The following is an 11,840-nucleotide window of genomic DNA, read 5'->3' as shown; positions in this document are numbered from 1 at the left end:
TTAATGAGGAAAAAAAATTAACTTAAATGATTTTAGCAAATGGCTGCAATATAACAAAGAGTGAAAAATTTAAGGGGGTCTGAATATACTTTCCGTACCCACTGTATATATATATATATATATATATCAGTGTAATTTTTGTGTCATTGAGATACTATTGTAGTTTTTATTTCTGTTTTTATTTTAATTTAAATTAAAGGTTTGGTCAATTTTTGTGCGTTTTGATAATTTATAGTAGTTTTTTATGTCTATGAATATTAAAAAAATTTTTATTTTAGTACATGAAATTAAGCTGAATTACTATTACTAAGTTATAGTAACTATATACAGTATATAACTATATGATGTACTAAAATAACTAGACATGTGCATATATAAAATATGTATATGCGTGTATGTATGTTTACATAATACATTTTTAAAAATACTACTTAGAAATTCTGAATGGGTTTTAAGAACGTAACTAACATGATTGTTACTCCTGTCTCAGAAAATATGAGTTTATTCCTCCACATTTGTACTTGCATTGCTCTCGCTAAAGCTGACAAATTATAAAAGGTATCAGTCAGTATTGATTCATTTTTTTCCCCATTTATGTTCATTATATTCTTTTCCCTAAATTCATTTTCTCGGAGCAGTTTTTCATTTGCTCGTTGATGTAAAACAATGCGTCTACCGGTAAACAATGTACACCGATAAAGAGGTAATATAAACTCAGTCATGGTCTGAATGAAAGATTGCAACCACATCTGAAAAGCATTGCTACTTGCATTCACAGCTGATTAGATTACAGCACAACCATCAGTGTGCATTCTGTCTTAGTGAAGCGCCGAGGGTATCTCATTAATTCCTACTGAACAGTTAGCAAGTACAGTGCTGCATTTCAATAACCTGCTTTAAATCAATGTCTGCAGGAATGGTGTTGAAAGAGAGTAAGATCTCACGCTTTCTGTTTGATAAATAGACCACCAGAGCGATATAACGTGTGTGTACAGGGTGTGAGCATAATTTACGCATATATTTGATGTTGCAGGATGTTTGTGAGTTTGTGATTGTGTTACACCTCTTTTGGGAAGCATCTCTCAGATAAGCTCAATCTTTTATCTTTAAGTTGCTTGTGTCAGATTTGTCGTTCTACTACAGCAGAATAATTGTATTATTTAAAGGTGTTTTTCCAGTGCAATGTGAATCGAAGGATCTGGTGTTACACTTTTAATTGTCAGATTCATGTCGTGTTTAAATGAGGCAAATATATTGTTACCTACACTAGGAGAAAAATATGCTTCAATGATGTGTCCAGCCCTAAAAAAAAATGAAAAAAAGAAGATATTTCCATCTTTCTGAAACCACAGACCAAAATTTAAACCATTATTCACTGATAATCTTGCCCTCCAGAATAGCATTTATATAGAAGTCCATTTCTGCCACAAAATGAAAAAGGTAATTATGACTTTTATCTTGCAATTCAGACTTTTTTCTCGCAATTCTAAGAAAAAAAAGTCAATTGCAAGATATAAACTCAGAATTCTGACTTTCTCACAATTCTGAGTTTACATCTTGCAGTTCAAAACATAAAAAAATAATAAAAACTTTTTATCTCAAAATTATGAGTTTAGGTCTCAAAATTCAGACTTTTCTTCTCAAAATTGAGTTTACAATTCTGACTTTGTTTCCGCAATAAATATCTTACAATTCTACATTTATATCTTGCAATTCTGAGATTGTCACAGTGAATTGTGAGATATAAACTCGAAATTCTTACTTACTTTCTCGTAATTCTGAGTTTAGGTCTATATCTTACAATTCAGATTTTTGCTTCCACCACAAAAAATAAAGTAATTGCGACAGTTTTCAGTTTTTTTTAATTTTTTATCAGAATTGCGAGTTTAGATCAATTCTGTGCTTTATAAGATTATATGCAAGAAAAAAGTTTGAATTGTGAGATGTAAACTCAGAACTATGAGGAAAAGTCTTAATTGTGAGATATAAATTAAGAACTCTGAGAGTAAAAAATCTAAATTGTGAGATAAAATATTGCAATTTAATTTTTTTCCGTGGCAGAAACTGGCTTCCATACAAGTCTCATTTGCATTCATGCATGTTCAGATTTGCCACACAAGGACCAATGAGGTTTGGCTTCACTGATGTCCATCCTGGTGCGATACATCTTCACCTGGCAAATCTAAATATATGCAAAGGCAAGTGAGATTGATGAAAGAAAAAACGTCTTTTAAATAAAGACTTAAATTATAGTCTGTTCCTCAACATTATCCCTTCATATAGCTCCAGAGGAAAGCAAAAGCTTTAAGAAACATCCCACACAATTCCTCAGCAGTGAATTAGCATATGAACAAGCACTTATCCTCCAAAGAGGATCGTGTTTATAACACCATGAATATGAACAGGATGTGTAATGAAAATGATGGTGTTGGTGAAAATGTTATTTATCTGGTAGCAATGTCTATGCTCTTCCTAATGTATTTTCTTGGATTTTATATGTATATTCCTGCCTTAGCAGTGAAGTTGTTGTCAGGCTCTGTGCCCAATGCAACTCTTGTGTTCTTCAGTCTCTTGTTTGCCCGCTGTCCACACTTTGTTAACGTAATGCCCCATAGATCATCAGGTCACAAAGGAGGTCATAAAGAAAGATCACGACCACAAAGAGGACGCTCGTTAGAAGCCTTTTGAGTCATAGCATGACATATGGTAAACACTGCGGTTTCGTAGACTTCGTGAGCAAAGACCGCAAGTTCATTTCAAGTACATTATTTGGGACAAGGCCTCATTGTTATTGCTGGTCATTGAAAATTTGGTCTCATGAAATCAAAATTGACATTTTGTGGCTTTCAGTCCATGTATGTTAGCTCATTCTGTTAGCTTAGATAATTTAGAAGTTTCATCTGGTCTTGTTGAGATATATAGTTGAGTATCATCGGCATAACAGTGGAAACTAATCCCGTATTTTCTAATAATATTACCAAGGGGCAACATGTATATCGAGGAGTTCTAAACAACCGTTCAGAAGTTTGTGGTTAGCAAGATTTTTTTTTTAAATGTTCTTGAAGATTCTTATGCACAGCAGGGCTGTATTTAGGCCTAATTGTTCAAAAACACAGTAAAAACAGTAATATTGTGAAATATTATTACAATTTAATATACATTTTAAAATGTATTAAAATCAACAATTTAATTCAGAAATTGCTAGTAAATTTTGCAAACAATAAAAAAAATGCATTGAATTAAACAAAATATTGAAGTAAAAAACTAATAATTTTCTTGTACTCAAATGATCTTTATTTGCAACATAAAAAAAAAACAAAAAAAACATTTTGTGTCTCATGATCATTCAGAAATAGTTTTAATATTCCAATTGAATGCAATGTAGGAAACAGTTGTGCTGCTTAGAATTTTTGAAAAAACTATCACTTGGAGTTGTGACGGTGAGGAAATTTTCTCACCGGTTAATCGACGTGACACAACACCGGTAATACCGGTATCACTGCGGGGGCGGGGGCGTTCCCTCTTTTCCTCGCTTTCCTTCGCTTTTAAATAGCTTAAAAGCGCCGTGCGCATTTTACTTTCACTTTCGAATTATCGGCAATTCGGCATCAATTGCTTGAGAATAAAAATACGCCATGCTATAGGGCAGGCTATGCCTAATATCAAATAACAAATAACTTGCATAAAGTTTAATAGGTATACAAACTGGAAATAAGTAAACATGTATAATATATAACCAAATAAATAAGAAACGTAGAACGTTTATTAGCAAAACGAGTAAGAAAGCTTGGAGGCACGGCATACACCTTGATGTCAAATAAAATAAATAAATTACACAAAGTTTAAATAAAGTAAAAATCAGCAAACACTGTGGAACCAATTTAAATAAGAAACAAATGTTTAAAAAAACTTTCAAAATCACCTTAGATAAACGGCAAAAGTCAACAGGCTTTTCAAAATCCAAAATATTGCCAAACAGGCGCTTTTGCATCTAGTTTTGAAACTAAATCATCCGCGATCGTCTTGTCTGTCTCACCTCACTCTTCTTGTCAGTCAGCTCGACTCACTCTCCTCACTGGAGAAATGAAATCTGATCTGTGATGTGACTGTCATTCGGCACGCTGCATTGAGCAGCCGCGTTCAGTTTTTAATTGTAGTGTCTGTTCTTTTACTGAACTAAATGATTTTTATTACTATAAAAAATCAAAACGACGGTGGGGGTCGGTGACGCGGTGGGCAAGTGACGTAAACGGTGTTGCGGCTTAACAACGGTATCACTGTCAGCACCGTCTATCGCGGCAAGCCTACTATCACTTATGTTTTTAGGATTCTCTGATGAATGGAACATTTAAAAGAACAGCATTTATTTGAAATTTAAATCTTTGGTAACATTACATTGCAAAAAATGATTTTCTTACTTAGATTTTTTTGTCTTGTTTCCAGCCCAGATATAAAAAAATTCATAAGTAAAAATTATTGTCTTGTTTTGGGGTAAGCAAAATAATCTTGTTTTCTGTTTGAAACAAGATTATTTTGCTTACCCCATTGGCAGATTATTTTGCTTGTTCTAAGCAAAAACTCACTTAATTTTGACTTGTTTTTTTCTGAAAAGACAATAATTTTTACTTGTCTAGAAAATCCTTCTTGATTTATGAAATTTTAGATATCTGGGCTGGAAATAAGACAAAAAACTAAGTGAGAAAATAATTTTTTGCAGTGATGAATGTCTTTAGTGTCATTTTTGATCAATCTATTGCTTCCTTGCAAAGAAAAAGTATAAACTTAATAAAAATGACCCTAAACTTGGTAGTGTATATGCTAGAGTACTTGTAAACATTGCTAAGCTAACCTTTTGAAGAAATAACTAAAATATGGCTCAATTTGCAATTGTAGGTGTAAACAAAAATATCGTTGGGCATCTAATCAAAATAATAATTTTGTCCTAGAATAAGAAATTCTCTCCCCCAGTTAATGCCTGCCTCTAACTAGCAATAGCAAGTAGCTGAGAGGTAAACAAAAGCCTAAATAAGGAGGCAAGCCCATCCATATGTCACCAGCTTGCTGTAAATAGGCTATATATGAAAACTTGATGTAAAACTGTGTTTCTCGATACTGTATTTTTTTCTCTCTCTGTTTTCGTAGCATACTGATGTTGGCAAGTGACATTGTTCTGTTTGATTCTCTTCTCTTTTGCTCTTTGTATGGTAATAAATTGCCCTGAATTTGACATTTTAAGAGCTGAAATTATAGTTATTCATATAATGTCATCATAATTACAGGGCAGACCATGACTTTATTCCAATTGTCAGATAAATAACAGAGTGGGACACTGGCAGGCAGTTGATTATAGTTGTGTATGGCAGCAGGAGCGGAGGAACGGGGGTTGATGATAGCTGAAAGAGAAAGTATAAAGCCCAGCCCCAGAAGTTAGCGCATTAATTGTGGCCACTTTTTAAATCAGCATCAGGTCATTGACTCTGCTGCTGAATATTACCTGACATTTCTGTGTGTTCACTGGGAAATGTAATGTTGAGCGGCAGCTGATTTATTACGGCATGTAAAGCGAGTGTGGTTTTATTAATAATCTATTTTAATTGCTGACATAATTCCGCTGTGCCCTACTGTAAAGTGTGAGAGCATATATTTGAATGGTTGTTTCCAAACTGTAATGCATCATATGGTAATTTTTGAGTATGAAGAGAATTTTTGTTGTTGCTGTTGTAAAATTGATTGATTGTTTTGTGCAGTGGCTTAGCAGTTCACACGTGCGCAGATATGTTAGATTTTCCCAATTGCTGATATTACTGTTATTACAATGAACATTAGGGCTGTCAAAAAAAAAATCGAATTTCGAATATTCGTCGAATTAAAAAAAAAAATCCACATTCGAATGCAAAAACATTGCATGCAAATTTTAGGTCTGCGTCAGCCGTCAGACTGCCTATCAGTGGCGCACGAAATGCGACGACGATGTAAGTGTTATTGCTTTTGTTAGCCTATCCAGTTGAACCCACTAGTTGCGGCGCTGCTACGTTGTTCATTCAATATATTGCGGAAAACGAGAGCATCAGTGTGGAGAAGATGTTGTTTACGTCAAAACTGAAACCAAGCCGTTCACACAGAACGCATATTTATCACATTTTCTAGAGGGACATCTATCAGCATTGCACTTGCGTCTTGCACAAGAGAACGGCATGTTTAGAAAGTCATGTAAAATTAATGTAAGTTCAACTTTTAAAAAACATGTCTAAAGACGTTATGGCGGTTTTCCCCCATCCCACTGTATCTCATGTTTTTAAATGAAGAAAGTAGCCTACTCTTTGTGATTGGTTTTCGGTCCTTTGTATTAAACTATACATACATGCATGGTGCTGTTTTTTTTTCTAATTGTTTAAGCAACCTTATTAATTATATATGGTTTATAAACATTATTTTAAACATTATGCACTTTTTTTCCAAAGATAGTCGTGTTGTTTTATTACGCTTTGAAGAAACGTGCATAATATTTTGCGCGATGCGCCCTCTTGTGGCCTCAGGAGAGAAGCCAAAAGCTTTTTTTCCCCTAACTGAAATTTTGCCTTTTAAATTCGAATATAATTCGAATTTTGATAATATTTAAGTAGAAAATTCTAATTTAGTTTTTCAGTCATTTTGACAGCCCTAATGAACATATATCTCCGGTGAGCTCTTAAAACAGGTTTTGATATATTTTGAGGATGTGCATTCTTACTGTTTCTGACTCTTAGCACTCATTTTACATCAAGTACACTTTCAGATATTTATGTTCAATGTTAAATCCCTTTCGTAGTGAATTTTTCTTCTTCCTGTAAAGTTGGGTACCAAGAACTGGTTCTTATTCCAAACCAGATATATTTTTCAAAACCCGAATGAATGACCATTTACAACATTCTTTTATGTGTGGCTAGATCTGTGTATTTTCTGAAGACATGCATTGAGTTTTGACAGTGGTGTTATATTTGAAATAAAATGATAAAAACATATCATATTGTCCGTTTAAATATATATAACAAACTTTAAACTTTTGGTAACTTTTGGTGCTCTCTTGATCAAACTCTTGATGACAAAGTATTGGATTTTATTTTGTTTTTGTTTTTTTGGTAACACTTTAGTACAGGGACCAATTCTTACTATTAACTAGTTGCTTATTAGCATGCCTATTATTAACATATTGGCTGTTTATTAGTACTTAAAGCACATATTCTGCATGAGCATATTATATATCTCTAATCCTACCCAAAACCTAAATTTAACAACTACCTTACTAACTGTTAATAAGCAGCAAATTAGGAGTTTATTGAGGCAAAAGTTGTAGTTAATGGTTTGTTAATAGCGAAAATTGGATCTTAAAATAAAGTGTGGCAATTTAACTGTGGTTTCTTTGAGTGTTCAGAAGCAGGAGTTTCTCAGGTAGACTTTTGATATAATTTCATATAAAACCACCATGCGTTGTGACTCCATTCTCCAGTGCTTTGCTTGCCTTCACCATCTTTCTGGGTTATCTGAAATGACGGATGGAGATTGATAAATGCTATATGTTTACGCTTAGGTTAACTTAATTAGCTTCTCAGGACTATCCCCTGTGTAATCCGCTACACCCGGAGCTCTTCGCAGACAAGCCGATAGACTGGTGAGCCGGCAGGCTTCGATTCCCCAGCCACAGCGGTAGCTTAATATCATAAAGGCTTGCTCCTTTCAAGAGAGTGTGTAAGAATTTGAACGGAAGCTTGCTTTGTTAAATGGTAGGAGTTTGCTCTGAAGCGTTAAAGGATAACAAGTCCTTGCTTGGTCATTAAAGCAGTCTCTGCAGAGAGAAATGTGTGCTACAGGAAGTGGGCGAACTGCAAACACATTTGAGGTGATTATAGTGTGTGTGCGCCTCGAGGGAGCGCTGGATTACACCATACCTGAGCCCAGAGCCCGTCACAGAGGTGGCAGAGCTGCCTACCATAGGGCCGCTGGATTATTGAGGTCGCCCCTGTTTTTCAGCAGGATTACTGCCTGAAATTCACCGCTAACATACTTTCCGGGTTATATAACATCGACACAGGGTATTTGTTGGAATTGCATCATAAATGTGGTTATTATCGTAGGTGGACCTCCCTGTACCTGCTTTAGGTTTCCCCAAAATCCCAACAAATACATGACAATCTGTTGAAGAGGGAAATTTCCAGAGTGAATTTGAGAAAAGCTGGGTTTGACACAGTTGACTTTAGTTAGTTTCAATTTATTATTATTATTATTATTATATAGATTTTTATTAAATGTAGAGTACAGCATGTGAATGCAAAAGCATTGGGAAAAAAAAAATATATATATATTTATTTTTTTATATTATATTTAATAATAAATAAATATAAATACTCCGCTTGTTCTAGCCGGGTCTATGTTTTTTTTAATTGTTCACTGAGCTAATCGTAGAGTACGTTAGTTAATATAAGAAGAAATGTCTAGCTTCGCGGTCTCTCTCTCATTTGGATGCACGTCTTGCCGCATTGTTTCTCTCTTATAACCTCATTATTTCTCACTAATAACCTAACTGAAGCAGCACATGCCCTTGATACGAATTCTAAAAGTGACGTATATATGTTTAACTGTCAACTTGAGCTTTGAATCCGTGGCGGAAGGAAGTAGTTCCGTATATGTGTGTATTTATTTTTTTGTTTATAAATCACCACCCTTTTGGCTCTCCATAGAATTGCACCCAGACCTGGGTTTTGTAGTTTCACCTTTGTAGTTTTTCTGATTCATTTTAGTTTTTGTAATTTTTCACTCTATTCTTTTCTTTTATTTTACTTGTTTGTTTTCTGGTTTCAAGTTTTAATTTATTTTTGTATCAAAATTAATCTGTTGCTTCTTTATTTAAATAATTTTTACAGTCATGACAATATATTTTGTTTGAACTTTGTTTTTTTTCTCCAATTACTATGGTTTATTTCAACAAAAATGTTTACATGTATTTTTCATTGCGGCGCAGGATTACTAAAGAGTTCAGTACTTACAGAGTGGTTGTTCTGCTCAGTAATAACTAAACATAACCATATATGGTTATGAATATATACATAAACATAAATATATTATTATAGCATAAATACACTATACGTACATATTTAGCACTCTAAAATGGGGCTGACAGAATATTCTACTGAATTGCGAGCGTAATCGATGAGTTTTTTTTTTTTACTCTGTATAATTTCTGTATAGATCTGATCCTTTTATTTTCCCGTCCTTGTACGAATCTCTTGTATTTGATGGAAAGCATGTGGAGGTGATTTGTGTGTTTCCGAGAAGCATGTGTCGGCCTTGGTCTCAACAAACACGATTGTGCACTTGATTGCCAAGAATTAATTAGAGTCTAGAGGACTCGTTCGGCTATTAACAGTGGCTTTTTTCAATCGTTTGCCACTGTTATGTTCCTGTTAAGAGTTTGCTAAATCTGTTACAAGTGGCTCTTCAACGTCAACATAATTGCTTCACATCCTCACAGTCCAGCAACAAGAGCGCATGCAGACACTTTAGCATGGATGGTAATACATAGAGCCACATTAGCAGCGGCTGCTCATTACTGTGATGCGTCTGTGCATCCACGTAATTGAAGAGGTCATGATCAACCTGTAAACACATGCAAGTGAATTGACAGATGCAGCAGCAGTCTTTTCCCAAGATTTTCACGAGATTTGGTTTGCCATCCATGTCAGGCAATTTGCATATTGTAGATTAGCAAAATGCAAAATGTTACACTTCTGTATGAGGCTGTGATATATATATATATATATATATATAAATACATTTTTGCTTTGGTACATTTTTCTTTTTCTCTTTGCAAGTCTCTTATGCTCATCAAGTATGCATTTATTAGATTTTTTTAAGTAAAAAATGTAATATTATGAAATAATGCATTTTAAAATAACTATTTAATATTTTAATATTTCTTTAAAAGTGTATTTTTTTTCCTTTGGTTAAGCTAATTTTTCTAATTTTAATATATATAGAATTTATATTAAGAAAAATGTATTATATATCATTTTAATTTTTATACATAAAGCATGCTGCTTAACATTTTGTGTAAACATGATAGTGTATTTATCTATTTATTTGTAAATAGAGAGTTCAAAATACAGCATTTATTTTAAATGGAAATATGTTGTAACTTTATAAATGTCTTTACAATCACTTTTGATGTGTCCTTGCTGAATAAAATTATAGTGTTTATTTTAAGTTGTTTATATTAGTGTATATTATGTGTTTTTTTTTTTTTTTGGTAAAATGGGTTTTTAAGACTGACATTGTTAAAATTATTACAACTTCTAAAGACACGCCTTTAGCTTCGGTTTGGGGTCAGATGAACTTAAAAGCAGCCTAATTAAACAGGGTTTCTCTAAGACATTTGGTTGACTAGTCGATTTTGAAATGAAGTAGTTTTTCACACCCTTATGATGAGGTTGTACACTTCCTTTTGAATTTAGTTGCTCTGTGGTAACGCTGAGAACCCCTGGCAGTGCCGGGGCAAAGCGTTACGCTGGCTCACCTCGCTTTACTAAAAACACCCTACTGAAGGCCTGTCAGATTGATGTTCAGAAAAGATTTTTCTGTTTCCCTCATTTTTCCCCCTCGTAAGCTACGGTTATACGATTCACTTTGACGTGAGCTAAAGCCTCTCTAAATGTCATGTGTTGATTTTATGGCGATAAGTGATGGCCAAAGACAACCCCGCATGTTGTTGTGCTGTTAAATGATCTCTGTAGCAGGTTGCTCTGGCTAAATCTGCCATTTATTGCTCTCAACTGTATTTAAAGCATTTTTCCATCCTCGCTGCTGGGCGAGAGGCAGTCCAATAGTCCCGGATAATTTATCAGGCTCAAAGAATTAAGTAAGCTACATGGCGGCAATGAATTGTTCTATTACTCTTCACGCTGTCCGCTCCTATTATCTTTCCGCTTTGCTGTAATCCTGCCTATTTTTGGCCCTCTACTTTATGCCGAGTTGAGTTTGACAGCCGTCCTCTCTCGCTCTAAAGCACGAGTGGGTATCCAGTGTGTAGGCCGGTGACTCGCTGGCAGAGACGAGCGTTTCATCACATGCTAATTGAGCAATAGATGCCGATGATAAGTGCCTGCTTACGGCTGCGTCTGCTACATTCACCTGTCTCCTCCATTAGAGACTGGTCTCTCTTGCTTCTACATCAGCACAGAATCACAGGAGTGGGCCTTTATTTTCCTCCATTAGCCATGTTTGTGTGCTTGTCCCGGTTATCTCAATCTGTCCTCTGACTGTCCTTCTCTGCGACCTGTGTTGCAGATATTTAGCTTGCTCTTTAGGTACAACATAATTTGATCCAATTTGAGTTCAGTTCTGATGCATTTTCACTACCGGTCAAAAGTTTGGAATAATTGTATATTTACAATTAATTGCTCATGAATAATGATTTTTTTGTTTGTTTTTTACACAAAAGCTGCATTCATTTGATCAAAAATAAAGTAAAACATAGTGTGAAATATTGTTATAGTCTAAAATAACAAGCATATTGTAATGAATTCTGAAGGATCATGTGACACTAAAGACTGGAGTAATGATGCTGAAAATTCAGTTTTGCATTACAGTAATAAATGATGTTATATTAAAATAGAAAAGTTATTTTAAATTGTAATATTATTTATTATTACTGTTATTTTTAATGTATTTTTGATTAAATAAATCCAACATTGTTGAGCATGAGATTTTTTTTTTTTAAATCCCAAAATTTGACCGATAGTGTAGGTTCTTTCTGACCTGTCAGTACAATTAGTATAAGAAAGTTCAATAACCTGTTTTTTTTTTTTTTT

General features: G+C 34.1%; 1 protein-coding gene across 1 annotated transcript in view; it reads left to right on the top strand.

Annotated features, from left to right (window-relative positions):
* LOC107717002 (ubiquitin-conjugating enzyme E2 E3) overlaps window positions 1–11,840 on the top strand; it is a 50,092-nt gene that overhangs the window by 28,036 nt on the left and 10,216 nt on the right. The window lies entirely within an intron of this gene.

This window comes from Sinocyclocheilus rhinocerous, unplaced genomic scaffold (assembly GCF_001515625.1).
Source record: "Sinocyclocheilus rhinocerous isolate Xijiao unplaced genomic scaffold, SAMN03320098_v1.1 scaffold1802, whole genome shotgun sequence".
Lineage (NCBI taxonomy): Eukaryota > Metazoa > Chordata > Actinopteri > Cypriniformes > Cyprinidae > Sinocyclocheilus > Sinocyclocheilus rhinocerous.
This window is presented reverse-complemented; position numbering and strand designations above follow the sequence as displayed.